Genomic DNA, 18,078 nt, shown 5'->3' with positions numbered 1-18,078 from the left:
ATGTTTTGTATCTTCATTTCTGAATATTAGACTTTTTTTTTCGTCTGAACATTGATGTGGAATGTTCAAGTTTACTCTTTTACAAGAGATAAATGAAATTTACTTCGCATAAGCATATTTGTTTTGCAAATCCATACATTTAAGTGGAATATATAGTAATGAATGAAATTAAAATGAAATATTGGGAAAAGTGCTTGTGTTTTTATGTGTGTGTGTGTGTATCTTGCAAGTGTGTTAATAGTGTATGTATGTATGTGTGTGTGTGAGGTTTGTTTTTGGGGGTTTTTTTGTCTTTATTTTGTTCCCAGCATGAAAACTATGGACTTGGTAAATGGAGTTCAAATAACAAAAAATATGAGTCTTGCTGGTGGTTGGTATATCATGATTATTTTAGTGTTGTTCTGTCACCAGATTTTTGGCAAACTGAGTCTGGATATCATTACCTACTGTATTAGGGCCTATATACTGTAGTGTTCAAAAATGGGAAATGGAGAAAAGAATGGCACTGAAAAGGTTAGTTTTTGTAACTATGGTAATGTGTTGGTTTTAGTGGAAATGTGATAAATGGAGTTCAAACCAATTAAACATATTTGTGATTTGCTGGTGGTTTGAGAAGCAGAATTATCTTAAATCTGTTCCGTTACGAGATATATGCCAAAATATGGGGCTTTGGATATTCCAGCATTACTGTAAGGTCTTGAAGAGGAAGTGATACAAGTCATGTGTCACGGAAAGGCTTGATTTTTTTCTGTAATAACTATGATGAAATTGATGATAGAGAAGCACGTGTAATCTATGAAGTTAGATAAAAAGCAACAACACAATTTGTAACATCAAACATGTTACAAGGTGGTTTTTTTTTGTTGTTCGTGGAAGTAGAAAGATTTGACAGGTTCATCTGTCTAAAATTAGTACGTTTCCTTATTATTTGTTCCAAAGAGGGTAATTATTTTGCATATCGTTCTTTTCGTTCTGTTAAACCGTCCAAAGCGATTGTGTTATTGTTTTTTTATTTGATATTACAGCTTGAAAAGAAGATGGAATATTGGAGAATAAAGCTATTCGTCGACAACGTGGGGTATTGCGCTTCTTGATTCAAGAAAAAAGAACCTGTATGCTTAACTGAACAATGCTGCTGATGAAAATAATATGAATATACTTCTGTCGTCTCAGTCCCAAAGACCAAAATTTGTAGAACATCATTCTAATATATTTATGCTTACATAGTGCTAACTTTAAAGCGTTTTTTTTTTTCACCAGAAAGATTGCAACCTAAAAGAGGCTTTATAGTTTGGTTTCTAATTGGTTTTCCACAGGAACGTTCATCAGGAAAGTCAGATAAAACAAATCCTATACGTTCAGGAGGTACATCGCTGTATTTACGCTCTGTCAACGACACACATTAAATAATACAAGGGACACGGTTCCAAACTCCATCATAGTCTTTTACGCAAACTGAGAGTGTCATTGTGTAGGCGAAACTTCGTCACTGCTGCAGTGACATAGACAATGATTGCAATTTTTGTGCTTCGAACCCCGCATTAAATGTGTTTTTCTCTCATTCTGTGTATCAACAGGTGGGCAATATCAATTTATTTCCTTGCTCCACTGATTATTTTATTCACACGGAAGCCTTCTCCCTGATGACCTGTGACATTTAACAAGAATTCTACCTGTTGAGTGTTATGCTCAAACTCAACCTAACCTTCTGAAAGCTTACCTTTGTGTAAAAATGAGTAAATAATAATGTGCTCAGACTTTCTTCTTCTTTTTTTTTGAAAGCGCTAAAACCGCTTTCCTGACTTTCGACAAAAGAGGCTTGGAAGCACTTGAATTGCGATGTGGTACTTCAGATTTTATCTTCCAAGTTGAATAATTGCACTAACATGATTATAAAACTTTGTATTGTTTCATGAAGAGTGTAGTAAATGCTGATTAGGAATTTGCACATCATCCCCTTTGTTTCCATGTAGCATGAAATCCCTTATTGCCGCTTCGTACTGTAAATCAAAATGAATATAATTTTTAAAAAATAAGCAATCCCACAAAGGACCCAATTTTCATAGTAATCTTTAAACAACCTTGACTACGACGCCATCATTAGTTGCTTTAAAACAATAAAAACTTCCCGCCTGTTGAAAATCCTCGAAACAGTCCTTTGACTGTAGACAATTTTTGTTACTTGTTAGCACTATTTGATTTGTTAAAGCATTTAACTGAATACGTCTTAAGCTGCTCACGGTAGTAATAACTCATCCACTACATTGACGACTAACGTAAATTAGTCTCTTGGGATATTTATCAGCTCTCCTAATTGATCTCTTCTTTTAACAAGAAAAAAAACAGTTTTAGCCATATTATGCTCATCAGTCATTTGTGAAACATTACTCCGAAGTTGGTATGTACACGCCTCTAACATATCGTCTTATATATTATTCCTTGCGGTTTCCCAAGCACGCATTGGTAGCTCTTGAATTTATTTCAAAACAGCGCGTCGTATTAGATTGGTTGTTCATTCCGGTAGGGTTTACGTTATGTTTGGAGTACCAACGAAATATCCTTTGAAAATCATCTGAATACTAATGCCACTGCTTAGAGTTTGGTATAAAGAATAAAATATTTGTCTTTGTTACCAGGCTCGCAATAGGACCTATTGCGAGCCTGCTAATAAAAGGTAAGCCTACAACGTGGGAACTGTTTTTAAAGGCATAATTTACCATTTGCAGAAGAAGAAACCTAGCAGTAGTGCTGTAAAATAGTTCTAAAATGTGAGTTACGGATAGAAACAAGCACTGTAAAAATCTGAATCCGTATAACAGATGTTAAATATTGTGAATAAACAAAATGTGAACAATAGTTAAAATAGAATAATATTTCCAGACTAAATCCTGTACAGTTATGATTTAATGAGCAAAATACACTACTGATATCTCCTTATATTATAGGCTTTATTGCAAAAAAAAAAAAAATCATATGATAGGATGTTTTTTTGATACAACCGACCTACACATATGCATCAAGCGTGATATCTTGAAAAAAATTAAATCACTGCTCCCAAGGGTAAACATGATCTTTAAGGTATTTTGAGTGAAGTGCTTCAAAAATGCAGGAGTGGTTTAGAAAACACTCCTTGCAACACCAATTCGTCTAAATTTCTGTCATTTTATCAAGAAATCATCAACACCAGCAAACAGATTTGAAAATCTAAGCGAAATTAGATGTGTGTGGGGTTTCACTTTTAATAAGATTTTTTTTTCAATTTTAATAAAATTACATAAACGAGGAGTACGTTTAAATAACCAATTTAACTTAGTCTTTCCCCAGTTTACCTCTATTCTTAGGAACACACATATTACCTATTCAAGACTAAATTTAATTAGAGTCTGCAATATTTATGTATAAACTTAATAATTGTCTTCTTCCTGACGTATTCTGTTTATTTTACCCTGAATAATTCAATTCATGATTATAATACCAGAAATGCCAGAATATCCATTTCCCATTAGATCGTACATCTTGTACGCAGTCATCAATATTTTATAAAGGTACTATTTTATGGAATAATTTGAATATAGTTTTCAGGATCGTTAAGAGCTTAAGACAATTTAAAAGATTATATAAACATCATATTTTTGATGTAATTGAGTTAAGAATTGATGAATACTTCAATATGGAGTTTTCTGTTCTTCTTTTCTTTCATATGTACACGTATCCATTTTTTTTTTTTTGGGGGGGGGGATTGATTTCAAGTTGTGAATCTTTTCGCATTTTGTACTTATGTTTGTTTCAATTCAATTCCACATGATTATAAATGATGACACATAAATCACGATATTTGTTAAGGGATCATTTTCAATAAGCCTACTTTGTGTTTTTCATTATTCCGCCATTATCATATTTGACACCATGTATTTTTGTTTGTTTGTTTGTCAGTCTGTTTGTTTTTTAATGCAAAGTTTGTAAACCAATTATGAAAGTGAAAATAAATAAAGTGAAATGAAAAATAGATGAAATGAAAAATAAACGCAATGAAACTCGGCTTGCCGTGTTCAGTAGATAGCGCATATTTGGTTATTGTTTCATGCACAATGCATCTTATGACACATTAATTATTCCTCTTTTTATGTTCCTGCATTTCTATCATTGGCAAGTTATCAGTTTCCAGGTAAACTACAAACCGTAATATCAGTGTGCAATTAAAACTTCAGAATGTGCTCATCTGTGTTATGATAAGTGCCCGTCATATTCAGTTACTTGTAAAAAGAAAATAATCCTTGCTTGACATCAATTGACACTGAATTTCTCGACCATCTTCTTTCTGTTCATCAAAATCACTTCAAGAGATTAAAATTATTAAAGATCCAAATACTACGTACTGTAGGCCTACTGGGTCTTCCTTGTAGAGTTAACATCTTTCACAGGGTTGACATTATTCACCGGTATAATTTTGTTTCCCTGTAATCACAATCTCCCCTGTTGCTATGTGAAACTCGAATGCCATTTATTTTCCGGAACGTCTGCTTGAGATACGATTCACGTGCAGTTATGATTTGACTGAGCACCAGAACTCCGTCTCTAAAAGACCTGCCCCTATATACTGATCACGGATGAGAAAAGGTTAGAAGCAATTCAGATTTCTTTGTTGAAAGGCATAGAAGATAAAGATCCTGTTTACCTTTTGGGAACAGTGCTTTATGAAGTTTTCAAAATATGACATTTCATGCATTTGTGTATAGGTCTGTTGTACCACAAAACATCCTATCACATAAAATTTTCGCGATAAAGCCTAAAATATAAGGAGTTGTCTGTATTTTTCTCAATAAAACGGTAACTGTAGACAATTTAGTCAGGAAGCATTTTTATTATAGGCCTAACTATTGATCACATGTGTATTTAACAATACTTAACATCGATTTTACCGTTTCCGATTTTTACATTGTTGTTTCTATCCCTAACTCACTTTTTAGAACTATTTTAAAGTACTAAAGATGGGTTTTTGTTTCATCTGCAAATGGTAAATTATGCCTTTAACGACATAAAAACCAAATAAATGCTACGTGCATTTTGAAGCAGAGTAGTGGCAGATCGAAGGCTAATTGCATTTTATTATTGATAGACGTACGTGCCATTTCAAGCACGAATATTTACACGAGGACGAAATGATAATTCATGCGTAGCTCACACATCAGATCACCAACTTACCATGGCTTGACTCATATTTCGCTGCTCTCTTGAAGTCGATGGTTCTTGAGTGTTGTTTTACTGCCATCCTCAAGTTGGTGATTCTCGTATTTGTTGATAGGTAAACGCCCAGGAGCATGGTCGTCAGCGAGCACGCACAGAGAGCGAGGTACCAAAGACGGTTAGCCATCTTTGCGCAGATCGTGTCTTGCACTCTCCACGTTCCTGCAAAATGGCGCGATGAATACGGCCTGTCCTTTTTCAAAGGTGCCTTTGTCCCTGACAGTTATGATGATAATGTACCATAAATCAACCGATTCACCTCACCTCACTCACCTTATTCTCTGTACATGCGTACTGCGTGTCTTTGTTGAAAAACATTAAAGAGATTCGACTGGTGCGTGAACAAATTCTCCCTGATGTGTTCGCACTATCAAAAGTGAAACACACGTAAATGAAAACAGTGATGATACTAATGGTTATGATCTCATTCGCAAAGACAGAGACAGAAATGGAGGAGTTGCTGCATAATAAGTCGAGCGTTGATTATCAATTATGTTAAGATTTAACAGATGAAAGGTTGGAGATATCACCGATTGAAATGAAGTTTACATACGTGAAAAATATCCTTGTGTTGGTGTGGTACCGACGGCCAAACTGTGGTGTAGATATATTTCAGAATTTTTAGGCACTTTTTCAAGAATTGACGATATCAACATGGACGTGGTTATTATTGGTGATACTAGGTGTTTCAAAAAACATTTCCCACTTTTGATTCTTAATAATTTGTAAACTATATATCAGATAACACTGTCATTGATATGAGTAATAGCTGAATAGTGTACAATTTGGTTGAAGGTGGTTTGAATATGAAAACATAAATCAGTTTCATGAAATCCATGATTAATTTCACAGTTAGGTTCCAGATTTTGCTCTATTTTCAACCCTCTGTACAAAATTTCACTTTGCACAGGGGTCAATGGGTGTATATGGGAGTGTGTGGTTAACACCCTGACAATGGTCCTAAACAATGGTTAGGGTTTGAATGCTTCATTATTTATTCATGAGAAATTCCACTATCACAACTAGTCTTTATTCAGCCTCTGGCAGTATCCGTGTAAAGTCAAACGCCTGCCGATACTGTCGTTGGGTCTCGACAGTGCTCTCCCTACTTTTGAAAAATGAAATTACAATGAATACCTTCTGTTCTATCGTAAACATGGTGACAGGAAGCAAAGAAAATCAATTAGAGTATACACTTGTGTAAATGCAGCCTTAAATAAATCTAGTGTGAAACTTATCGCCCCAATGATAAATGCAGCTGAACTCTTAACCAAAAATGATTTCTTTTTCGTCAGACTATTTAATTAGTAGACAGTTGTATTAAAATGAGGAACTTTAGATCATTTATGCTTATTTACATCCAAAATTTAGTGATATGTGAAGCAAAAATTGAAAATGATTGCCAGCTGGAATGGAATGTGGTGTTTGCAAGCACATGGAAACGTGTGCTTCCTCTTTCCATGTGCATGCAGTTTACCCTTTAGGGCGGACGTCCACTTGGGCGCGGACAAGCCCCGGAAGGGTTGCGGAAGCAAATTTTGTTATTTCGGCATCCTGTCCGCGACAGACGCGGAATAACTTTGTGAATCGGCTTGTCCTGGGACATTCCTAGGACTGTCCGCGGACTGTCCGCGGACTGTCCGCGGACTGACTGCGGACATTCCTAGGAATCTCTCCGGAAGAGCGCGAAATACCTCGGAATATGCTAATCGTAGCCGGGCAGCGCGGAAACATCTAGGATTACACCAGGAATGAACGCGGACAATCAGGATGCCTTCCGGACAACACAAGTTAGGCATGCGGACAAACTGCGGACAATACCAGGAAAATGGAAAGGTATAAATTTGGCGCTGACTTTGACTTTTCCTTATTTGACTGCTAGCCGTCGTTGATGCTCCTTGTTGTGCTTCCGCAGTAGCGGCTGATATTATATTAATATGATTGGTCAATATCATTTGATAAATGTGACCACCAAAAGTCGAAGAATAGGATTGTCTGCATGTCGGCTGACGACTCATTTTTTTTTTCATTTGTCTCATCTGGGAGAACAATTTTTTCTCTGCCTATAGTCACCTGGATGATATTCGCAAACTTTTTGATATATATATATATATATATATATATACATAAAAATGTAAATGTACATACACATATATATATATATATATATATATATATGTATATATAATCATGCTGATAAGGTAGTCCACGTGTGGGCAAGATAAAAAGATAAGTAACAAAACTGCAACAAAGTTCATGCTGTATTCACCAACGATTTATTTCTTCACAAGAAATAAACCGTTGGTGAATACAGCATGAACTTTGTTGCAGTTTTGTTACTTATTATATATATATATATATATATATTCTTTATTCCCTTTTTTTAAGACATGTGCTTTATCCATCGTGAAGTATACACATGTTTTGTCTGATACTTCTGTAGAGCATGCCAAAATGATCCTAATCATTACATTTTTTTTCTTTCTCTGATATTTACCCTTGTGCATCTCTAACCCTCTCTTATTTTGATCACTTTTGAACATTTTCAAGTCCGAGAATTTTTTTTTTCATGCTTAGAGCTTACTTGCCTATTGTCAATGAAGTGTAAAAATAGGGAAATATTTTTAACCTACTTTAATTTACTTTTTTTTGGGGGGGGGGGGGTTCAGCTGGGCTGTCAAATTGGACAATCGAGTTTATTTGCAACTAAAACAAAAAGAGAAGAAAAAATATTAGATAATAACAACTACGAAAATCATTCAGGTAAAGAATATTTCTGAAATGATTTGTAATGCTTAATGTGTACTTAAATATATACACTCAGCAAAAAAAAAACATAAGACAGAAATTTCACACTTTTTCGAGTTCATGATTTATTGCTTTTTCTCTCATTTCACTTGAATTTTGAAGTGACAGAAAATTCTTCATTTTCCTCAATCATCTTTATCTTTCATTGTTATTTTGGGCCTCAAAGATATTACATTGTAATGAGACCACAGGTATATCTTTGCAACTGAATTCATGCTTTTCAGTGTGATGAATTTGTCTTTTGTTCTAATATGTTGTATCATTAGAAAGCATTTACGTATGAATAACAACTTGTTCATTCAAATTCATGATTTTTTTCCGTCGAGATGTTTTCATTGCAACTGATTGACAAATTGCCCTACATCGACGTATATAATACATTAACATGTGGCCAAAAATTCTATGCTTTTTTTCTGAGTGTACTTCCACCTACTTTTGTGATTTTTCAGCTGGGCTGTCACATGGGACAACCTAGTTTGTTTGCAAATAAGATACGAAAACAACATAAAGGAAAATGTACTATAGTAAGTAATAGGAACCAGGAAAGTCACCCAGATGAAAAATAATGTCTGAAAAGATCAAATCAAAACAAACTTACTAGGAAGTTAGGGGGCTGATTTCACTTCTTTCTGGTTGCTTTTGGCACAGTCTCTACTACCTTATTCTTTGCCTTCTGGGACTGGAAATTCCTTAGATTTAACTGTTCTTCATCACTAGACGAAAGGTGTGCCTGTGATGGGGATATTTGCATGGGGGCCTCGCCTCCCTTCTTACTCATTTTACGTTTCATTGGCATGACGCTCGCGGAAAGTGTCGACATTTTCGAGTCTGGATCACAAAATTTCCGCATCGGTTCCGGACACTTGCATATATAGATCCGCATCGGCTCCGCGCTGTCCTAAAACATTCCTGGTGTCTTCCGCTTTCATTCGGGAAGCTTCCCCACACCGCGGGATTCTTTCCGGAGCGTGTGCGGAAGGAGCGGAAGGGTTCCGGACAAGCGGGACATCCTCAGGACATCGTCAGGACAAGTCGCCGAAGGTGTCAGGAAGTTCATTTCCGCGTCCAAATTTTGGTCTCGATCAAAATTTGGACGCGGAAATTTTTCTCTCTCCCGAAGGTGCGGAAACGCCCGGACATGTTTAGGACAGTGAGCGGACACGTTCAGGAACGTGCGGACAGGTTCCCGAAGGAGTGCGGAATACCAAATTTGCATTCCGGAGCTTGTCCGCGTCTTGTCCGCGCCCTAGTGGACGCCTGGTCTTACCGTGCATGAATCCAGACTAGCAGTGCCCAGGGCAATCCACATGAATTATTGATTAAGCTTTCATGTGCCTGGGAGCACGAGACTGACGCCTAGTCAACAGGTTGTTCAGGCATTTCTATTGTTCAGGGCCATTGTCAGCACACACTCACATACACATCATTGCTTCCTATGCAAAGTTCATTTTTGTACAGAGGGTTAAAAATTGACCAAAATCTGAAACCTTACTTCAAAATCAATTTTAGATTTAATGAAACTGATTTATGCTTTCACATTCAAATTACCTCCAACCAAATTGTACACTATTCAGCTATCATTTATATCAATGACAGTTTTATCGGATGAATAGTTTTTGAGCTATCAATGATCAAAAGTGGAAAATGTTTTTTGAAACACCTAGTATGAACTGTGCTATGCTAGATCAAACGTTATGGCAGTCGAAAGTTTTTTTTTTTTATTAGACATTTGATAACTTTGAATTGAAGCAAGTCGTTACTGAACCAACTATAGGGTAATGTGACTTCAACATTTCTGGATCTCATTATTACAAATAATCCTGATAAAATAAGACAGAGTGGAGTTATTCATGTAGGTCTCAATGATCATTATTAAGTCCATTCTACGTGGGGATCGGAACCCCCTTAACCAGAGCAAGTATATCAGGGTACATAACGTAAAGCGTATAGGTATGGAAGCGTATTACGTTCGAGAAATTTCTGACATGGATTGGCACGAAGTGGTAACCAAATATGATGTAAATGATGTATATGGTTATTTTGAAAATACGTTAGCGGTTATTGTTGACAAATATGCTCCCATTAAAAAACATAGAGTGAGAAAAAAATCCCCGTGGATGGCAAGACTAATATTAGAGTTGATTCATGTAAGAAATACACAAAAGAAAAAAAAAGCAAATAGAACGAAGAAATATAGATATTGGAGTGAGTATAGAATATTAAGAAAGAAGGTTACTACAGAAATAACAAAATGCTAAATCTGAGTATATCACTAAAACTGTTGAAACAAATGACAGAAATTCTCATGAGGTATGGAAATCACTGACGCATGTTATGCCATCGAAAAAGAAATGTCAAGATCCAGTATATTTGCAAGGTGAAGATGGTGCGTTGATGAGTTCAGAAGAGGGTTCAGATCGATTTAATGTTTATTTCAGTGAAGTTGGTCAAATCATACAGAGGAGCGTCACGCACGATAGTAATTTTGGCTACAGGAAGTATGTACCAGTCAATCAACGAAAACAAAATATGAAAACAGTAATTACTCCTAGATCAAAATGTTTCAAAATATATATGATCTCTACTATATTTTTACCATATTTTCTATTCCTATTCAGTTCCATCTCTTTTCATTCATTACTTTTCCACTCAATATTCCTAAAATATAATAATATGATATATTACTACGTCTACATAACAACGCCAACTTTTAGCTTTCATCTAATTTGTCTTAAGTGGTTGTCACTGTCTTTCCTGTCCTTCGTGTTGCTAGCCGAGTCCTGTTCTGCGTGGGCGACCTGAGAATGTCATGCAGATTGAAGCTGCAGTTACATGTTCCTTCTTTCAAGGGGAGAAGTTGGTATGGTTTCCTTGCCTCTATCCCTCCCCCTGCCTCTTCCAGATTACCCTTATTCCTCTTTCCCATCTGGCGTCTTGATTTTTTTCTATGCTTTTGTCATTTTTATTTTTACTATTTTCGTCCCCTAAATAGCTCGACAGCGGGGCCGGTTCCCGGGCGGTTGCCGCTCGGACACCAAGCGTACTTTTCGGCAGCGAGTGAAAACTGATCCGTCGCCGCTGAAATTTTAACTCCGCGGTAAAACTTCAGCGGCGACCGACCGATGCTCTAAAAGTCAGTGGCGCCCGGTCTGTCACTGGTCGGTCACCGGTCGCGACAGACCGAAATTCGACTGGTCCCCGAGAAGGCTGATTTTGAGGGTTGTGACCGTAGCCTGTGTTAGGTTCTTGTTACCGAGCGAGTTGGTCTGGCGCCTGCAGCTGAGCTCCGCGCTCTAATTCTGCTAATTCCGTACAAGCGCCCCCTCTTGTCAAAGCTAAAGGTGGTGTCACATTTTTCCGGGCAAGCTACGCGGGCTTGTGGCGAGGAGGTATTTTTCAGCACGCAGGAGATTTCCGCGAGCGAACACATTGTGAAACTTCGTGGACATAAGGATTGCGCGAGCGGTGCGCACACGCGCGGATTAGCTATAACGTGTAATTTCTCGCATCAAAAAACGTATCTTGATGCTATATGTTGAAATATGTCATATTTCTTGTTGACGGCACGGAAGGGGGCGAAGCGATTTGAAAAGAAGACAAAATTTACTTTCTTTTCATGTTATGATTTTTTCCAGAGAGTATTTATCTTCGCTGCTTTTCAAGTTTTAATTTGGCTAAGCATGTTCACTTTTTGTAAAAAGTCTATGGGAAATGAAGAAATTTCCACGATTTCGTACGTACTCGCTGGTTTTCAACATCGATCAAATCAGAACCATATATCGTATCAACTTGGGGCGAAGTGTTTTGGATAGAGCAGGCTGTAATCTACATGACTATATAAAACTCATTGCTATTGGTTATTTAACTCCGCTGCTTTCTTAGGCTAAAACTACTGATCAATTGGAAAAACTGTCTCAAAAGTAGAAAACCTAGCGATGACGTAATGGGCGATACTATTCATCGCAAAGGGAGATGACCGGATGTACGTGGTATCGTACGTACGTACAGTCCATTGTCACTCACGCGAGAAGCCCGAATGTGACAACGGTGATCTTTCCCAAGGTATTTTAAAAAGGAATCCTCCTATTTTGTCCGAAAAAAACTTATTACAACGGCCATGAAGGTGGTTAAAATGATCAAGTATGCTTTAAGATTGGTGGAAGCGTACATAATTTCATGAAAAAATGTCTACATAGCCAGAAAATGAGGTAATGAATGAGGTCCTTAGGCAGCCAAACAATGAACGATCGGTTCGTTGCAATGAGTCCCACATGTACAAAGATGCGTATGGTTAATTACAGTACTGTACGTATACTGGCTTCCATCAGGGAGGTGGGGAGTCCCTGCTTTCATACTCGAGCTGTGGCTGTCTATGTAATCCTGAGGCATTTCAGGAAGCATTTTTGTCCGCGACAAAGCTGTTAGACAAATTTTCTCTCAGGCAGTCAGATGCAAGGATTTCTGTAGCTTGTAACAGTGTGTCAGAAATTATGCTTCATCAAATGCCTCCATGCAATGCAGCGAACCCCTATTTTGATAATGGAAACGCCCCGTCTCTTTGCTATCTCCGTTCAAGCGTGAGATGAGTAAACAACGTGACCCGGTGACCTGAACGTGCACACACGTTGTTGCTCGGAAGGCTTGTGTCCAAAATTGGGGGAAAGTTTTCATAATGGAATGTTTGCAAGTTTCGCTCTTGTTTCTTACCTACTAGACGCGTGCTACTTAGCTTCTACTTGCATGCATTCCGTGTGCCCTGTGTGAGAGCTTTGAAACCGATCCGTTTTCTGTTACGAGCGACTTATGGGTTCTGAGAAGTACAGTACCTGCATTGCAGTTGCATGCGAGGTGCTGCCGGTAAGGGTCTCCTGCTGTTCTGCGTGTACCTCTGCGAGCGAACCCCCACGACTCACTCGGAACAAGTTTTGAGCATGCTCAAGGCCTTGTCATACTGTATCTGGGGAAGTTTGCGGCTTGACTTGAGGGGAAACAAATTTGCTACCCGGAGCTCTCCGAAGTTGGTCCGCAACTGACAGTACCTATAGCGCGTGTCTCTCCCACGCAGGTACTTCGCAGTCCCCGCATGCAGCCAAGATAATGATATTCCGTGGGACTTCTGCCATTCCTTCAGAGGAATTCCTTCACTGAGTTATCAGCCCCCCCCCCCCCCCCCCCGGGCAGGTACACAGGTCACACAGTATACCCGCAAGTAGAATTTAAGTAGAACGCGTTCAGCAAGTAAGACGCATGCACTGACTCGCGCCCAAATCTTTGTCCGCCCTCAGAAATTGTCCGGTATGCTGGAAAAATCCCTACAGCAACAAGCCCGCGGAGCTTGCCCGGAAAGGTGTGACAGGGCCTGAACATAGTTGCGGCAAAAAAGATTTGCGTGCGCACCTCCGGGCGACTACACCTTACGGATGAGATACAGCACGTGCTAGGTACCGTCATGTACGGCTCATCTACGGGGACCTTCGGGGAGTGAAAAATGATCTTTGCAAGTCGCACGCAAGGCTTGCCCGGAAATGTGTGACACGGCCTTTAAATGACCATGGTTATTGATTAATGTAGTGTTTCCAGTCAGCTAAAATTGTTTTTGATATGTATATTTTGCTCTTTTTTCCCCGCAAATATTCATGAAGGCGGTGCAAAGATTACAGGTACCTGTCAATAGTCCAGTACTCATGATTGTTATGGTTATGCAGAATGTTTTGGAAATTACCTAAATATATATATATATATATAACACAGTGCTTACATAGCGCATATCACTACCGTGGTGTCTCTATGCGCTTTAAGGAGAGGGATGAAGTAGAGAGAAGAAATGCAGTGTACAATATGTGTACCACAAATGCAGAACCAAACTCATTCATAATACTTTTTGAGCAGAAATGTCTTGAGAGCAGTTTTAAACTTTAACACTGTGGGAGCTTCTTTTATATAACACGGAACAGCGTTCCACAGTGTGGGAGCAGCATGGGCAAAAGATCGCTAACCATAAAACTTTGTTGTGATAATAGGACATTGGAGAAAATTTTTCTGAGTTGATCTTAAATTACGAGAGGGAGCGTACCTGACCAAGAACTTACTGAGATATTCTGGTGCCATTGAATGGCGGCACTGTTAGTCAGTAACAGTATCTTGAAAACTATACGTGACTGAACAGGAAGCCAATGGAGCTGTTTCAAAATGGGGGTTATGTGAGAATTCTTCTTTGTGCGGGTGATCAATCTTGCAGCTGCATTATGAATTGCCTGGAGTTTATGTAACTGTGAGTCAGAGATATTATACAACAAACTGTTACAATAGTCTAAATGACATATAGCAAAAGCCTGAACAAGCTTCTTAGTGGTCTTAACATCCAAAAACTGACGAACTTTTCCAAGCTTATATAAAGCGAAGGATGCTGATTTACATTTCTCTGAAACAAATTTGTCCATGACCATATTCTGATCGAATATCACACCAAGGTTTTGGGCTGTTTTACCAGGTACAATGGAAGTACTGTCAATCTTTATAGCAGGAAGTTCCATTCTTCTGCGAAATCGAGATGTAAGGTGTAAGATCTCAGTTTTTTTATCATTCAGTTTAAGACCATTTTGGATTGACCATAGTTTAATCTCTCTGATACAACATTCTACTCGAGAGATTGCATCCTGCATGTTACAAGGTTGAAATGAAATGTATATCTGAGTGTCATCAGCATAACACATCCCTGACATTCGGTTGGACATGATAATATCGTGTAAAGGAGAAGAATACATGGTAAACAACACTGGGCCAACCACAGAGCCCTGGGGGACACCGATATCTAATACATGAGCAGAGGATTCTAACTTCTCTATTACAACTGTCTGCCTTCTCTGCTTCAAGTATGATTCAAACCATTTATAAGCAAGAGATGTGATACCAAACTTGTGTTGCAGCCTGTGCAGTAAAACATCATGCCTGATGGTGTCGAATGCCGATGAAAAATCAAGCAGAACAAGTATGGTTTCATTGCCATGGTCTAGAGAAAGATTAATATCATTTGACACTTTGAGTAATGCTGTTTCACAACTGTGGAATGGTCTGTACGCAGACTGCAGGGGTGAGTGTAAATTGTTATCAGAAAGATAATGCTGAATCTGCCGAACTGCAGCTCTCTCTATAATCTTTCCAAGAAATGAAAGATTAGCAACTGGTCGATAATTCTTCAACTGCTCGGGATCCAACCTTGACCCTTTCATGAGGGGAAAAACAATGACATCCTTCAGACTTTTAGGAAATGTACCCTCTTTAAATGATCTATTTACGATGCATGTGATATTGGAGCAAGTTCTACAACACACTTCTTTACAAAAGAAGTTGGCATTGGATCAAGTTTACATGTTGCAGCACTCGACTTCTTGATAATTTCCTCTACTTCATAAATCTTCATTCTTTCGAACTTAGAGAAATTCACGTTCTTGCAAATCTGGTCTGGAGCTGGTGTGGGATCTGTACTCATGCTACACAAACTATCAGATATTTGTCTAACCTTGTCAACGAAAAAATTCTGAAAATATTCAGGTAATGCCACAGAATCAACACTAGGTAAAATTAAGGAAGGCTTAGGCTTAAACATCCTTTCAAATTTCCGGAACAACTCACGAGAGCTACAGTCCTCAAACTGTCCTTGATGATATTCTCTCTTTCTTGTCGTGAGTGCTTTCTTATAGTGACAACAAGCCTTCCTGAAGATTTGATGATGTACCTCCAACTTGGTCGACCGCCATCTACGTTCAAGGCGTCTGAGATCTTGTTTCAGCTTATGAAGGTCTTCGTTGAACCATGGAGCATGGGGGAGAGGGAAAATCAAGCGAGTAACCAGTGGCTCATGCTCTTCCAGTGATGATTATCTCCTTTTTATAAGTGGTCATGTTTACAGCTATATTTAACGATATAATCCAAATACATGAAAATACGAGAATAGTGTGAACATCTCCAAAAAAAGGTAGCACAATACTAACCAAAACAGGATAATATTGTGGGATCCATCTTGGTTGCCATTTGAATTATATATATATATATATATATATATATATATATATATATATATATATATATATATATACATGTGTGTGTGTGTGTGTGTGTGTGTGTGTGTGTATGTGTCATATATATCTATATCTAAGTATATATATGATAATGTATATAGGCGTACCTGTGTTTTGGTGCCTTGTCTGCTACCGGCGGTTTCACGCTGTCGCGATCCTCGGGCAGACTGACAAAGTGGTGTGTTTCTGTGCTCATGTGGCGCGGTGGATCGGTTTGACGCAACAAACTACATATTCCCGACGGATATATACCAAACGGATATACCAAACGGATAATAATGTATATATATATATATATATATATATATATATATATATACATATATATATATATATAATTATATATATATAGTCGAGACAATGTAATGATGACAAAAGATGTCGCATGAAGCCGGCTGGTGGGAAGCTTTCGACCTTCTACACCTTTATTATCTGTATATAACCTTCGCGTAATGACAGTAGTATAGTAGGAATAGTAAAAGTATTGTCACCGTAGAGGAATGCATTATATGACAGTTGCCTTTGTTTTTATTCAACTATTACTATATATATATATATATATAATCTCGTGTTTGTGTCCGTAAGTGTCAGACTATCATATATATATATATTTTTGCGATACGCATGAGTCATAATAAGAATAAGCTTAACATTTTCGCGGCCATTTGGATACCACTTTAGCTTATCTGCGTGTTTCAGTCTTGTGTATATTGATTTTGATTGGTGTGAATAGTGGGCAGCATATACTCCAAAAAATCAGCATTTTTTAACGAATTGTGCATCTGTATCCCAATACGGCAGTCCTTTTTTGCTTTAAATCTGTTGGAAAATGATTCTTATTTTTCGGTTTGTTGATGGTGTCTCTTTTACAGTATCTCATGTACAGAAAAATGCATTGTTTTTACACAGGACTTCGATGTAAAACAGCTTTCAGCTGATCATTTTTTATCCTGTTGTATAAATATGTTTCAATAAATAAACAAATAAATGATAGCTGATATAACGACTTTGCTCCACTGAAATGTAAAAAGAAATACGAATTATTGATTTCACACTGGGCTCAATCAGCCATATCACTTTAGAGCACAATTTTCCGACCATTCATAAGGAATTGTATAGAAATGTTGGCGGTTCGGATGTCTCAAAATCCTGTAGGATGCAAGAATTGCGTCGTCCATATTCGGATTCAGCTACCTCAAAACAGGGTAAAATGGTAAACAAATAAACGGACAAACAAACATTGGACGGACAGTAAAACAAGGTTCAGACACCAAGTCAATAGTGAAAATAAATGACAATTTAATGTACACCTTGTTTCATTGGACATCGGTCTCTATATAGTTTACATGATAACTCACATTTATTTATGTTTTCTATTAATCAACATATTCATAGCTGCTTTTCACAAATATTTATGGCTGTTATAGCAATCATGGGGGACACCTTTCAGTGGATAATTATTGTGCCATCAATGATTGAAAATGTTACCAGTCATGCGTTTGATTCAGATTATTTCTTGACAATTTTATTGAAACACTTGTCGTTGACGTTAGTATCTTATTCCATTCTATTTCCAATGGAAGCGCAAATTCCCATTACTAATTACCTTTTTTATTCGTGGTTCCATATTCCACGTATCGGTTATATAATTTCAAATTCCATTTCATTTGAATAGAGCAGTTTAATGTAAAAGTTTGAGATGGAAATAAAACGAATAAATAAGAGAAGAATAGGTATTGGTATATAGATAGAGTGGCGTATAGATAGAGTTGGGGGCTTAATCCCTTGCTCTGGGGGGAAGTCGTAAAAAGAGATGAGGGTATGAATGGGGTGCGATATGAAAATATGATGGTAGTGAAAGGGGAAAAATATAAGGGTAATGGAGTTACGTGTCAGGTGTATGAGAAAGAGTTGATGGTAGTGAATGTTGGTAAATGGTGAAATTATG

The sequence above is a fragment of the Diadema antillarum genome, unplaced genomic scaffold (assembly GCF_040938485.1).
Source record: "Diadema antillarum isolate AM-2024a unplaced genomic scaffold, OU_Dant_1.0 scf00000078, whole genome shotgun sequence".
Lineage (NCBI taxonomy): Eukaryota > Metazoa > Echinodermata > Echinoidea > Diadematoida > Diadematidae > Diadema > Diadema antillarum.
Note: the sequence above shows the minus strand (reverse complement) of the source record.